This window comes from Brachyistius frenatus, unplaced genomic scaffold (genome assembly GCF_029030835.1).
Source record: "Brachyistius frenatus isolate BFR_SWC_R1_liver_20210118 unplaced genomic scaffold, ASM2903083v1 Contig_380, whole genome shotgun sequence".
In the NCBI taxonomy this organism is placed as follows: Eukaryota; Metazoa; Chordata; class Actinopteri; family Embiotocidae; genus Brachyistius; species Brachyistius frenatus.
The window spans coordinates 5,447-21,325 of record NW_027210979.1 but is presented as its reverse complement, the minus strand read 5'-3'; the positions used below and the strand labels follow the sequence as shown (position 1 = coordinate 21,325).

At 44.5% G+C, this 15,879-nt stretch overlaps 1 long non-coding RNA gene across 1 annotated transcript in view; it reads left to right on the top strand.

The window, feature by feature from the left end:
• LOC138636482 (uncharacterized) overlaps window positions 1–9,653 on the top strand; it is a 208,826-nt gene extending 199,173 nt beyond the window's left edge. The window contains exons 2-3 of the long non-coding RNA XR_011312280.1: window positions 9,202–9,292; window positions 9,328–9,653. This is a non-coding gene — a long non-coding RNA (uncharacterized lncRNA). The remainder of the gene's footprint in view (window positions 1–9,201; window positions 9,293–9,327) is intronic.
• The last annotated feature ends 6,226 nt before the right edge of the window (window positions 9,654–15,879 follow it).

Here is a 15,879-nt window from a genome sequence, read left to right as displayed (position 1 = left end):
GAATGCATCGGTAATAAATGTTCTCTGTCATATTAGATCAGTATAACCTTGACAGCAGTTTAATTTGCATATCGATACTTCAAGTAAATATATGACGGCGCTGCTACTAATGATGTTCACAGCTGGATCTCATTACAGATTCATAAAACACAACAAATAAAATTTATTTCAGCTAATTTTGATTTTATTACTGAAAGCATCAGCCTGAATGACAGTGTGCTGTAAACAAAAGCTCGAGTCAACAAAATCTTTCCTCGAAGAACTCTGGTGGTTCTGCCTGTTCAGCCCAAATCATCTTCTCTTCATCCTCCTTCTCCTCTCTGCGGCTCCTCATCACTACCCATAGTATCACATGTGAAACCAACAGTGTGACATGTGAAATCTGTAGTATCACATGTGAAACCAACAGTATGACATGTGAAATCTGTAGTATCACATGTAAACCCGCAGTATCACATGTGACACCCTCAGTATCACGTGACACCCACAGTATCACATGTGACACCCTGTTAAGTGTCAATGAACCCATATGCAGACACACTGTGGAGGCTGGAAACAGTTCCAGGTGTTTTTACAGGACTCTGTAGACCCGACTGGAGGATAAGAGAAGCTTTTAAGCTGCAGTCCAGAGAGGGAAGCTGCTGAACTGAGTGAGCAGGGATCCGACAGTGAGGGCCAGGGACTGATGAAGGGCAGCAGGTGAGGAAGACGAGGCAGGGGGCGGAGTCAGAGATGTCAAGAATCAAGTGAGTCACAGCGAGATGAGAATCAGGAGCAGATATCAGACTGTTGGAGCTCTGACTGTGATGTAATAAGGACCTGACAGATCTGAAGATATGTAGAGGTCCTGATTACTGTGATGAGGTGCAGCTGGTGGCTCCGCCCCCGACACACCTGCAGACAATCAGAAAACACAGAGTGGGGGAGCTGAGGTTACTGCAGGTCACGTGATGTTCCAGATTATTTGTACGGCAGATTTTGACAGCAGGGCGATTTAAAGTGCTTTACATATTTATTGTACGTGCTTTGAAGTATCCTCCCCAGTTATCTCATTTAACCCTGGATGTACCTCTTCTAATTCTCAACCCCCACGTCATCTGATTAAAACCTTCAGTCGTACTAAAATACACAACAATCACTTCTCCTGATTCTACTTCCAGGTTTAGTAAATATCATTGCGGGTACTGAATTGTTCTCTTTACATTTCTCCTCCCAGTATTTTACACCTTCAGGTAGAAACACCCAATATCACATATGAATGCAGGCAAATACGCAAAATGGACAACTTGTGTTAAACTGCACATTTGAAAGACTCAATCCTCACGGCACGTCGTTAGTAAATCTGCTTGGACATTTATTTGCGGGTGGTGTGGAGTTTGTACGTGATTTTACACACACAAACGTTTAGTAGATCAGACCCTTAGTGTGTGTTTAAAGATCTGTATCTCTCACAGTTCTTTATAGAAGTAACCCTGCTAAAAAAAAAATCAGGCTGAGGCTCAGCACTTCATTGTCGTGTCTGTTATTTTATCAACCAAATCAACTATCAGGTCTCTTTCAAAGTCCAGTGATAGTACAGTCGCTCTCAACAAACCTTGTTGTTATAGTTTGTATTTTTTCTTTTTTGGATACTTCTCTCTGAGCCTTACTTTGTGTGGAAGTTGTTGCAGTTTCATGTGGTCGCCTGAGAAAGCAGATGAGATCAAAGATGAATGTGAAAGTCTTCAATAAAAAATGAAATGCTGGTTTTAATCATCAGCAGTTGAGCTGAGTGATGAGCAGGAAGACATTAGAGAGCAGAGTGGGACGTTTCATTTCAGGACGGGCTGCTGTGAATGGAACGACCGACAGCACAGCCGGAGCACTCACTGCAGGCCATGCGAAGAAGGACTTGATTCACAGTCCTCATCCGTCTGCCCCCCCCCTCGGGGGACGGCAGCCTGAGTCACACTGCCATCATGTCTATGTGGAAGTGGCGTAGCTCCCTCTCTTCCCTCCGTCCTGCTGTCGGCGTGCAGAGGGACGGCTGGAGAACGGGAGCAGACGAGGCGCATTAAAACTACAAAGTGCTGATTAGGATTCAGCAGCCGGGCCCTCCGGTCCTCCCGGGGTTCCCTGCTCTGGGTGGAAGCTGGAAATAAACATGAGGGGGTTCTCACTCAGTTGTTCATTAGCCAGACCAACCCCAGGTCACCCAGGCCTGCTCCTGGACCCGGAGACCACTGCCTGTAATTGAGGACTGATGTGGATAAATAAATGATGGAGCGGGGTGGGGTGTGTGTGTGGGGGGGGTGTTAATGGGAAATGAGGGCGCCCTCACTGTCCTCATCACCGCCTCAGCACTGCTGCCGACTCCCTGAGCAGCTCAGACGTTTAGGAGGACGTTCATGAGCTATTACTGCACATTACTGCACATTACTGCACATTACTGCACATTACTGGGTCTCATGAGTCACCACAGACACCCCCCCTCCCCCCCACACACACACTCCTTCCCCGCCTCCGTCTCCTCCCCCCACTTCATGGAGCTGCCTCAGTCCTGACTCTTGTCTCGTATCGAGTTGTGAGGAAGAATGATGGACGGGAGGCTTTTATTGTCTTCATGTTGTTTTGTATGTTTCATGAATTGACAAAGTTTCAGAGCATGAAGAGGTGAAACACATAAAAAGCCTAAAAAAAAAGAAGATTCAAGAAGACCTGTTTTTGGGGGCGTGTCTGTTTGATTGACAGGCCTGTGGTGCAGTCAGGTTACAGCTATCGGTGGGCGGGACGTAGTGTCGTCAGGTTTCCAATCAGATCAGTCAGATCCACCGCTGGCTCCTCCCCCAGCTTGTCCAAATATGGTCACTTCCTGCTCCAAACCGCTCTGAACTCGCAAGATGGTGACGGACAGAATCTGAACTGGAGGATTCATAACGTTCACAAACCAACGATGACATCACTGATGGATGATGACATCACTGATGGTTGATGGTTGGACTGAACAGGGGATGTTATTTTACAATCCTGTTTCCCAAAAAGTTGGGACTCTGTGTAAAATGTTAATACAATGAAATGTGATGATTTACAAATCACATAAACCCATATTTAATTTAAAGGAGACCAAAGACAACATATTAAATGTTGAAACAGAAATTTTATTGTTTTAAGAGAAATATTTGCCCTTTTTGATTTTGATGGCAGCAACACGTCTCAAAAATAGTCGTGACAGGGTCAACAAGAGACTGGAAAAGTGTAACTAAAAAAAACACCTGGTGGAACATCTGACAACTAATCAGGTCACCATGGCAACAGATCAGTAACATGATTGGGTATTAAAAGATGATTTCAGAGAGGCAGAGTCTCTCAGCAGTGAAGATGGGGAGAGGTTCACCACTCTGAAAGACTGTTTGGGAAAATAGTTCAACAATCTAAGAATAATGTTCCTCAACGTAAACGTCTGTCATCATGAGGAGACGCTGAGTCATCGATATGTTCAGAAAAACTGCATCTCAGATTACAACAAAGTGTCTGTTTCATTTCAAATTCTACATATCCCAAAAAGGTTTTACTGAAATCCTCTCCGATATTCTTCATTAATCATAGTCTGGATTACTGAATAGTGAATTGTATATTTACTCTCATCGGTTTCATAAAGGCCTCCTCCGCTTGACTTTCACCGTTTTGTGTAAAATATTTTCTGCTCCTTCACAGTCTGTCGTAATGTCTGACAGCGAGTACAACACCATTGATCTCGTTTTATGTCGGTTATTATTTCGTTTTGGATATTTTATTTTGTTTTTTTCACCTTGTTTACGTTTTCTAATGGAAACAAATCTCTGTCACTCTCTGATTTATTGCCAAATTATTTTAATTAAGAACGAAGGCACATATTTGTGTTTGTTCTGTGTTGTGAATATTTATATTATGCGGTTTGGTGAATTTACATATTACTCTGTACTCTTTTTCTGGCTAACACTGACACATTTCCAAGGACATTGATTCATGTGCATTGTCCCAAAAAAAATATGGACACTGATGAACATCCCAGCATGTGGACAGTACGTATACGAGAAAATAGAAACTCAACCAGCTGAAGAGGCCTCAGATTCTGCTGCTGCCTTCATCTGAGCTGGTGCCTCTGTGATGATGGAGCTCAGCCTGTTTCCTCTTTCCTCCCGTCTCTGCCACGAAGAGACGATAACGTGACTTCGGATACTAAAGTGACGTCATCCACACTTCCGTATCCGCGGCAGGTGAGTGACACTTCTCCCACCCACAGTCACATTATATTAACGTTTCCTTCGTCGTGTCACTTTTTTTGACACTTTCTGCTTTTAATCCTGCTCGTTCCCAACACGGACTCTGGGTTTGGAGTCTGTCTGAATCAGTGTCTGACACAGCTGAGGGAAATCTATCACTGCTGTAGCTGGAAAGCAGCTTTGGTGACAGCTCTTGGCTTTGTTTATTCAGTCTCAGGGCTGTTTTTTCTTGCTGTACTCCGTCTCCTGCTGTTGCCTGAAGCAGCCTCATCGTCATTCAGTTTGGCATGATGTATTTTCTTTTACCCCACAGCACATCTCTCCTCGTGCTTCTCTGGTTGGCTGTTTGTTTCATGCCCACTGAACTCTGTATTGTGCATTATTATTGTCTCTAAACTGTTCAGAAATCTTTCTCAGTGGTGATTCCCGCTCAGGTTTTCCTCAGGCTGGAGGTTAGCGTCAGCTCGTGCTTTTACTTCCACCTGTTTTGAAAGGCTTCTCACTCATTGGCTTGGCAGGACTTCAAAGTACATACTTGTAACTGTTTGGGAAAGAAGAGCATTTTCCTCATCTTTCAGTACAATATGCTGTCAAACAGCCTGAAACTTGAGACAACAGATTAGCACAGCAGTGTCTGTAGGACCGAGGCCAGCTGGATGGTCCTGCCGTGCCACAGCTTGGTCCCGATGACAAATCATCGATCATCCTCCATCTCCAGCTGAGGGCCCGCTAGTGGAAGACAGGGTCAGGCCCGCGCACGAAGACCAGCACAGCCAAGACCCATCAAAAGCTGACAGGAGCCACCACGCCTTGCATGCCAAAGACCCGCCCGGTGTGGTATCAGGAGTATCCATGCTCTGCTGGTTACCTCTTGCTTTTTAGGACATCACACTGATGTGCAGGTGGATGACACCGGTGCTCCTTCATTTATATGGGTTCTAAACATCTGCTACATACTGACGGCCTTTTACCATCTAAAGGAAATAATATTGATTGAATGTTGAGATTTGTGAGATGCTGAGATTTTCAGGGTCTGTAAAATGGTTCTGATCCAGAAGTGTCTTCAGCTGCAATACCAGCGAGTGCCACTAGAGGTCGGCTCCAAAAAGCCTCCGGCTCCATAGACTCCCATTCAACTTCTCTCATCAAATCCAAAGTGAATAAAATGTGTCCATCAGTTATCTCGGTGTTGTTAGCTAAAGTCACTCCTTCTTCTTAGTTTTCTGGAGGTCCATCTGAAAATAATCCCTCATTCATTAGAAAAGAAGATTCAAGAAGACCTGTTTTTGGGGGCGTGTCTGTTTGATTGACAGGCCTGCGGTGCAGTCAGGTTACAGCTATCGGTGGGCGGGACGTAGTATCGTCAGGTTTCCAATCAGATTGGTCAGATCCACCGTTGGCTCCTCCCCCAGCTTGTCCAAATATGGTCACTTCCTGCTCTAAACCGCTCCGAACTCGAAAGATGGTGACGGACAGAATCTGAACTGGAGGATTCATAACGTTCACAAACCAATGATGACATCACTGATGGTTGCTGGATGATGACATCACTGATGGTTGCTGGTTGATGGTTGATGACATCACTGATGGTTGCTGTGAGCTCAGGTCATACCACCTTTCGTGAGTCAACCCTGGTTTTCATTCATTTATTTCATTCAATACATTTAGAAACAAAATCTCTATTAATTAGATGAAATCAATTTCCTAAATTGTCATTTTCAGTAAGATATGGGGAACTCTTTACGGACTGCATCGTAGCTGTCTCTTACTGGAGACTCTTTGTCTGCCTTGTCTCTGTAAACTGGGCTGTTATTTAACAGGAACTGCAGTGTTTAAAAAAAATCATAGAATATAAACACGTCATTTTTAATCCTCACGGCAAACATCCCTGTCCTCTCTCCAGAGGAGACCAAAGTCAGGACAGTGTGATCACTTTTTGTAGTTCCGACATTTACTGCTACTCAACGTGTTTTAAGTGTTGTGGTTCAGCTGAGTGCTCCCGATCTATCTTTATCTTTCTTTGTTCCCAACAGCAGCCTCCAACAACAAGTCATCTCACCTGTTTTCAGAGACGATGTTTGACTCGCTGAGTGTCCTGCAGGTGTCACAGTCTCTGCAAAGGTGACCACAATGTAAGTTATCAGTATTCAGCCTCATGTTTCACTGTCATTGTTCACTGAGACACAAATGTTCCTGCGTTAAAGAACAATTTCAAAGCTGCCATCCGTTAGCAGACGACGTAGTTTCTAGGATGAGATGTGTTTTGTGATTTAAATTAAGAGAAAGTTTATCATCATGTACTGTTGTTTTTTTTGTGTTTTTTTTTTTTTTTTAGGGGGGGTATTGTGGTTTATTTAAAATATCAAGTTGGAGTTAATCCAAATGCAACCTGTAGAGCGTATTGGTGTCATACTACTGGGATGCATGTCCTGACATATAAATCCTTCTGTTCTCGCAGTCATCCATTTTTACAAGTTTCCGTCTTCACTGGTGCAGATGTGTGCGTTGAAGCTGTCATTTGATGTTCCTCCACTCGTTCAGACGGCGAGCTGAGAGCCGAGTCCTCAGGTTGGTTCCTGTGCTTCCTTTTATCAGCTGCAGTGAAGAACCCACAATACTTCCACATGGCTTCTCTGTGCTGGCTTTGTCTTTCTTCCGGTGCTTTTCTTGCTAGTTTTCTTTTACCTTGTTAACTCATGTCATTATGGCAGCAGAAGGTGGAGCTGGTGAATCGCTGCACCAACAGCGGGCTGGATTTGTTATTAAAGCACAACTTGCCATCATTTTCAGAGGGCTGCTGAACATTCGGTGAAGAAGCTGCCGAGTAATAGCCTGCTGTGAACCCGATTCAGTTTCACTCTATGAATATCTGGGTCTGTCCACCCTCCATAGAGAACCGTTTGCTTCTACCTACCGAGTCCAACAACGTGTTTTTTCCTGAGTACAGAATATATTTTTAATAGTTTTATTGAACTCCAGCAGCGTGATGAGGTGCTGAGTGTTTATTCTACGCTGAATGTGCAGGAATTTGTTTTCCGTTTCCATGTTTGAAAAATATTATTACTGTGCTCGTCATGTTCACCAGCCATCCAATCCCAGTGGAGGAGGGGCGGGACAAACATGGTCAACCACCGAAACCGGGCTCTGATTGGTCCGCCCTTCAGAGCGGCTGCAACGTTAATATGAGCCGAGAGACCAGACTGTATTCACAGAGAAGAAAACGGAAGATGAGAGCGAGTCACAGCAGACAGACGTTAATGAAGCATCGTTGTGCTTCTTCTCTGTTGCATCACATTTGTGTGCAGATGATCATTTTCAGAGAAGATTCACCAACATGTCGAGTCACTGACTCGTTGCTACAAGTGTGTTATTGACTCAGTTGTAAAAAGGTGTGTTGGCTGGTGTTATTCATAAATCTTCCTCTGGCCTGGTGATGAGAACACAGACTTCTTGTCGCATGTTGAAAAATTCTCCCAAATGTCTCCTCTTCATGAGCGCGGTGTGGCGTCCACGGTGCAGAGATCCATGAATCCTCAAAGTAACTTTTGGAGGCCAGAAACATGGTGAAGGATGATGTCACAGCAACCTGCAGGTTGGTTTAAAAACTGTCTGATTATATATCCAAATTATAAATAAATCAGAAATGTCGTCGAACAGCTGAAAAGTAGCATTTCATCAATCTTCCAGATCCATCAATGTCTTTGCTGAGCATCTTACAGGTGGACCTTCACTTCCTCATCCAGGGGGGCCGGGTGGCCTTGTACCTTCAGAGAGGGGATTTCAAAGCTCCACTTACTCTGTCAATATTTTCATAATGAAAGTGGAGCAACAGATAATGTGTGATGTGAAATGGTGTTTCCTACTTTCTGCTGATAAGTTAGATGTTGTGCTTTCAGCAGGTTACATTGAAAAAATATCAATCTGCGTATGTTGTTGATGAATCTTTCCTGATTGGATGAAAGTCACTTTTAATGACATGAATCAGTTCTCAATCATCTCACTGTACTGGCTGATCCGCCTCTGATATCCTGCCCTGACCTCGGCCTCTTGTTTTGACTGTGAATCCAGTATCAGAGGATTGAAAGGGTTTAAATCTGGACACACGGAGAGAGCTGCAGCAGCTTTGACCGATATTACGTGTCTCAACCCGGCGAGGTTGGATTGTTTTGATCCTGTGTTGCAGCCCCACAGAGAGAGACGGGCCTGACGAGCTGAATCTGTGCAGTGGAGGACAGCCGAGTCCGACTGTTCACCTCTCACGCCTTCAATGACAACTAACCAGCGACGCCTCTGCAGTCCGCTGGCAGCTCCCACCAAGGAAACAGAGCAACAGCAGGTTTAAAACACGGCAGACCTATAGCTGGATGTGCAGGAAATGTGCTTTCTAGTTTAACTGTATTTCCAGCAGAGGATCGTTTATTCTCATCATTTAATGATACTTTTATCTAAAAGTCACGACATGAATTTTAGTCAGTATTAGTCAGTGTTTTTTTTTTTTTTGGTGAATTTACAATCACTGTTTTGATTATGTTCAGTCTGACAAGTGTGGAGACATCCAGTGTGCTGTGAGGACTCAGATGATGCACTCCAAACAATCTAAAAACTGAGTGAGAAGTGACTGACTTTCCACAGTCATCGGCTGCCATCTTGGCGACGCAGCAGAAAGGGAGGGGCCACTGGCCCAAAGTACTTTAAACTGCAGCGCCTGAGGAAGATATCGAGTTTCTCGATATGAAGAGATGTGTGCATATTATTCAATCCAATTCAATTCAATTCAATTTTATTTCTATAACGTCAAATCACAACACAGGTTATTTCATGGCACTTAACACATTAAAGTCCTTACAGCAAGACTTTACAATATTATACAGAGAAACCAACAATTCAACAATTCAACAATTCCCACATAAGCTAGGAGAAAAAAAAAACCCTCTTTAAGGGAGAAAAACCTCCAACAGAGGGAAGAAAAACTCCCTTTAACAGGAAGAAACCTCCGACAGAACCAGGATCAGAGGTGGGCGGAGCCTCTGTTAACAGAACCAGGATCAGAGGTGGAGAACATCTGTTAACAGAACCAGGCTCAGAGGTGGGCGGAGCCTCTGTTAACAGAACCAGGCTCAGAGGTGGGCGGAGCATCTGTTAACAGAACCAGACTCAGAGGTGGGCGGAGCATCTGTTAACAGAACTAGGCTCAGAGGTGGGCGGAGCCTCTGTTAACAGAACCAGACTCAGAGGTGGGCGGAGCATCTGTTAACAGAACCAGGCTCAGAGGTGGGTGGAGCATCTGTTAACAGAACCAGGATCAGAGGTGGGCGGAGCCTCTGTTAACAGAACCAGGATCAGAGGTGGGCGGAGCCTCTGTTAACAGAACCAGGATCAGAGGTGAGCGGCCATCTGCCTCCACCGGTTGGGGTGAGAAGAGAGCAGAGAGAGAAAAGGACAGCATAGAGATGCAAGACATGAACTGTTGGTGGAGACAACAATCTCAAAGCAGAGACATGCAGCTCCATGACGGGACATCTGCAGAAGAAAGAACAGAAACTAGGCGAGCGAAGGAACTGAATGGAGACAACAGACAATAATGACTGTGATTATGGGAGAGCCGTGGTAGCTTTGGGATGTGCATTGTGATCTTACTGCAGCCTCATGAACCTAAATGCTGTCTGACCTGTTGTGCACAGGTTTGGAGTTGGTACAGTCAAATATACAGATAGTACTGGAACATATCTTCTTCTCTAATAATGACTTTTTTACTTTCCAGTTCTTCAGACACATGCAGCCAAGTCATTAAGGTTTTGCTTGGTTAAATGTTTCATGATCTGTGTGGTTGGTATTCTGTTTCCTGATGATAAAACGCTCTCCTGGTTATTAATACCAGCTACAGAAGCCCAGAAGAAGTGAATCAAATTTGGCTTGGGGCCATCATGAGGCTGCGGCCCTCCCTCGGATGATCGACCCCCTCAGCTGCAGCTTATCACCTCTTAGACTGCAGGCTAAATAAGGACTTCTGGTTCCATTTGGTGCTCTATGACAATAGCTTCTCTTTTATCCTCTTCACTTCCATGCTGACCCCCCAATAGATGTCACATATGTAGGCTGAGGGAGACATTGTGGCTGAGTTATGTCCCTATTCCTGCGCTTCCCTCCCGTTGATTTAAAGTCCGGGTCCTGTGAAGACACGGCGACTGTTCCTCAGATGTGTCGCATGGGAGCGATTGGTAATGAGGCGGCGGTGGAAACCTGAGAATCTATCACGAAGTATGGCTGCCCCAAGGGTAGGAGATTGGAGGGGACCATGGACAGTCTGCCTTTCACATCAGGAGTTCACCATCACTCTCCAGGAGTGGGCGGCTCACGGCGAGCCGCTGACGCCAGCTAATCACAATGCTAAACAGCTCCTGTAGGCGCTGTCGCTCCCCGACACTGAGCAACTGGAATATCTCCAGAAAGCCTCGTGGACAAACCTCGGCCATCCACTCAACTCAACAACGCCCGTTTGATTTCTGCAGGAGAGACGTGATGGAGGTGATGTAGTTTGACAGTCTGGCACGAGCAGTTTCACCCAAGACACCATGTTAAGAGTTCCTTTGCATCTTTTCACTTATAAAGTCACCTGCAAGCTGAACCTCGTTAGTGTTTGAACGTAATGCATTACTGACTTGCATGTTACAGTAATGTGATTCATTGTTTCAGAATAATTAGTATCTCTAGCAGACTTTTAGCCTCACCAGTCCTCCATGAGGCTGAATGAGTGTTTAGTTTAAGGATGGAAGTTTCTGATGGGAATATGATTTATTTTTCTTTTCTATTATTTTTAATTTTTATTTTGTTTCCTGCTCATCACATATCTATCATGTAGGTCTTTTCGTCCTTGTCTAAATCTAAAAATGACTGCCCAGCAAGCAGCTCCAGGACAGATCACTCAACACGATGCAACCTTTCACCAGCTGATGAAACACGGCCGCCATGTTTCTCTATGACAGACTTCTCTACAGTAAGAAACCCTGTGTGTGTTATTGTTTCAGCCACTCTGAGGCGCGGTGACGTCTAAAGTCCTCATCAGTAGGCATGTTTTCTGTTCTCTTACTTATTTCAGTTTTATTTTGGTATTTTGGTGTCTTCACTTCCTGTCCTCGTGTCTTGCCCCGCCGTGATCGTTTCCATCCGTGTTCGATTGTCTGCTCCTGAGCTTTTATTCACGCTCGGTGTCGTCCTCGGCCCAATTTCAGAGTTCAGGGTGGACATTGGGAGCACAAGCACACAGAAAATGTCTAGCAAATGCAGCATCTATAAAATTCACCTGGTCTTTGGAGCAGAGACTTCTGGAGTCTTGATGGTGAATCCTGCTGAGGTCAGCGTTTTTATATTAAATGAAATATCTCTCAGAACTGCACTGGTTTCCCCAATGCGGTGGAATGTTTGGTGATTTCATCAGTGGGTCAAGTTTTTAGCTGTTACTATTATCTGTCACCAAATACCTGTGAAATGAACGACTTCTCATTATTTCTAGCTGTATCTTGTGTTATATAATACAATCAAGTTTAATAATATTTTTTTCATACAATATATATTTTACATTTCCCCTGCAGGTGTGGAGAGATTAAATCTCTAAAAACCGAACAGGAAGTTGCACTGCTTAACCTGCACTTGACTAAACTTAACCGTCTGAGACATTCGGGGCTCATTTGGCCAGCGAAGGAAAACACGTCTGGATAATGACACTTCCTGCCACCCCCTCTCCCTGCCCCCTCCCCGACCTCTCCCCTTCCCCGCTCACCACCGTCCAAGTGCTGTTTGGGTGCCCTTTAACACCATCATTGACATGCATTGTATACAAATGAGCACGCGCCTGTCCCGCAGGGCTGCTCTCAAAGGTTAGCAGCTGCACGTCGCATGGCAGATGAGGACTTGTAATAAGCAGCAGAAGCCCATTTGATAAGTGGGCTGAATCCAACCGGGTCGGTGCTCCACCGGGTGCAGGAGGTGCAGAATTTTGGGATGAAATTGGACACTTGTTGGTGTTCTATTGGGGAGATTTAATGCCGAGCTGATACCACAGTTCAGTAAGCAGATGCTTTATATTATTATTATTATTATTATTATTGCAAATGTTACTCGAACAGGAGGAAGTCATGCATTTATTAGAGACTATTTTCTGCTGTGGATTCCTTCATCCACACACACAGTGTATATATATATATATATATATATATATAGTACGGTGTAATTCATGAGGTGTGTTGGTTAGGCCGTTCCATCACACCACAGCGTTAGAAGGAAAATCAACAGTTCAGCTGCAGCCGTTTAAAATCAAGGATTCAGAGCGGACCTCAAACTTCACTTCCATACTGAACATCCACGGTCCATGTTGTTATCGTGGTTGGCTTCCTTCTGACGATTAACAAGCACTTCACCATCATTATAGTTGTAATATCACATTAACAAGTCTCTGTGACGCTCTTTTGCCTGTTGCCAGGTGACCTAATTAGTTGTCAGATGTTCCACCAGCTGTTTTTTTTTTTATCTTTACACAACTTTTCCAGTCTTTTGTTGATCCTGTCACAACTTTTTAGAGACGTGTTGATGCTATCAAATTCAAAATGAGCAAATATTTTTCATGAAACAATACAATTTCTCCATTTCAGCATGTTGTCTTTGGGCTGTTTTTAGTTAAATATGGATTCACGTTATTTATAAATGATCATATTCTGTTTTTATTTACACTGATGGCATCCCATCTTTTTTGAAAGTTGTACATTGAGAATAACTTTGTGCTCTGACAGTGAACACAGACGGTGGTGTAGAGATATTGTAGCTGTTGGAGTCGTGCTGTTCAACAGGTCTCTTGCAGCAGAACTAGACACTGATGATGGATGTTCCAGCGAAGCTTTAAGTCCCTCTGACACATCTAGATTGCAGTGAATAAAAGAGAGAAAAAAGAGCTTTTTCCCACTCGACCTTCCCTTCATGAACACATCTGTCGGTTGGCACTCTGCTCCTGCTCCTCAGGGGAAAAGAATCAACTATATTTATAAATTAACTATAATTAAACAGAGCCACTTCATACAATCCCACTGTCAATATTTCCTAACAGGCTCTGACATTTCACTTGAAATAAGAGCAGGGGCATCGTGTCGTTGTCTAAATAGAGAGGAGACCTAAGCCTCTTAGCATGTTTGTCTCATTAGCATGAGTAAAGTGGTATTATTGGCGTATTAGATGAATCACTGTGCAGATTCAAACTGATAAGATCAGCTTGAAAGGTGTGAATTTCTGGCATCGCTAGTTTCTTTGTACGCTGCGTCCTTGTTCCTGCTGGTTCTGAATTCTCTGTTTGTCTCCCAGGTTGAGGCCAGCTGACCTGGAGGTTGTTTTTTATTCTCTGTCTCTCTCATGCATGCTGATGAACTTCCTCTAAATCGGCATCACTCGGTTTCTCTCCTCTCTTCCTGTCTGGCTGCAGCCAAATGAAAAAGTGGAATTTTTCCCATTTTCAGTGGAAGTTTGACTTCCTTTACAACTACTGACAGGTCAGGGGAAATTATCATGACGGTGAGTATTGCATGGTAAAAGACTACAAACACCAACAGTAGAGTCACTGAGGGCAACATTTATTTCAGTTTGACTGATTGAGTTCATATAGTCTGTAATTCTGACCAACCAGAACCATCAGTGATGTCATCAACCATCAGTGATGTCATCGTTGGTTTGTGAACATTATGAATCCTCCAGTTCAGATTCTGTCCGTCACCATCTTGGTAGTTCGGAGCGGTTCGGAGCAGGAAGTGACCATATTTGGACAAGCTGGGGGAGGAGCCAGCGGTGGATCTGACCGATCTGATTGGAAACCTGACGATACTACGTCCCGCCCACCGATAGCTGTAACCTGACTGCACCGCAGGCCTGTCAATCAAACAGACACGCCCCCAAAAACAGGTCTTCTTGAATCTTCTTTTCTAATGAATGAGGGATTATTTTCAGATGGACCTCCAGAAAACTAATAAGAAGGAGTGACTTTAGCTAACAACACCGAGATAACTGATGGACACATTTTATTCACTTTGGATTTGATGAGACAAGTTGAATGGGAGTCTATGGAGCCGGAGGCTTTTTGGAGCCGACCTCTAGTGGCACTCGCTGGTATTTGATTTTGATTTTGATTTTATACACTTTATTAATCCCCGAGGGGAAATGTCTTCACTACAGCAGGGGGGCTCTCAGGGGGGAGATGCTGCAGCAGGCTGCCACTAGCGCGGCGCCAGGTAACCTGACCTGAGGTGCATGTTTTTGGATGATGGGAGGAAGCCGGAGAACCCGGAGAGAACCCACGCAAGCACAGGGAGAACATGCAAACTCCGCACAGAAAGGCCCAGGACCGGATTCGAACCCGGAACCTTTTTGCTGTGAGGTGACAGTGCTAACCACTGCACCACCGTGCCACCCATTGCAGCTTAAGGCACTTCTGCATCATTTTTCAGACCTGAAGCTCTGAACACTTTTACATCCAGTCTGTGTTTCTGACCCACAGTTCGTTTATCCGCTGGAATAATTACATAATCTCCAGCTCCTCTCCTTCCTGTACATGTAAGATGTAGGCTGACTAAATATTCCATTCACTGCGGCCTTAAAGAACTCATTTATTGCAGCTAAAGAAAGACAATGAGCCCTTTCTACGTGAGTAAATGGAGGAGAATTGGCGATGTAATTTAGATCAATTAAGTTTTCCTTCAAAAGATGAGAGAGGGGTCAGAGAGAAGGTGACACTGGTTTGGTGTCAGCTGGTGCACACGAGCATCTGAGATGTTTAAATAGAAAGTCATCCTGAGGCCAAAAGACAACTGTTGTGGGCTCAGCTGCACTGCTTCGGGAATAAAATGCCTTTATCTGCAACAGGCCACTCCAACAACAGCCGCCTGGCTGCTTTCACCACCATTAGCACAGACACCCCACTTTTTCTGACAACTTGTTTGGAAAGATCACAACAAAGGCCTGAGTCGCTGCTGTCAGACTTTTACAAGCAGGATGTAAATCAAACTGGTTGTTATAACCTAAATAAAAAAAATTATGGAGATCATGTTTAATATGCTAATCTTTGCTAATGAATTTGACTGTTGAGGGATGTGCCCTGGGGAACTGTTAGTGGCCCCCTGCAGACACGCCAATCACACGTAACACAACCAAAACAAGCTGTGTGTTTTCACCATAAATCTGAAGTGACACATTCACATAAACAACATGACACTACTTCATCCAGTCAGCGGAAGGAGGCGTTCATGCTCGTTCACATGACGCGTCAGATTCGGTGTCCCATGTGGTGCCGGGGGCTCTGCCTGAATCCAAGTGAGATGTCGGTGGAGGGCATCTATTTTTTTTTGGGCGCAATGCTTTGGACGTCATCCGAGACAACAACTTGTCACATAGTAAGTTTCCTGCCGAGAATTTAGTCATTTGTCCCGTTCTGATTAGTCCAGTTGGGACAGCAGGGCTACCTCCTGATTGGTCAGTGAGTACCAAAGATCTGTTGGAAGACTGCGCTACTCATAGAACTGGAGTTACGTCCAGTAACCACTATTTGTCCAGGTTGAAACCCAAAAGGCTTCCAGTTATTGACTTGGTGACCTCCTCGATCCATAAACTG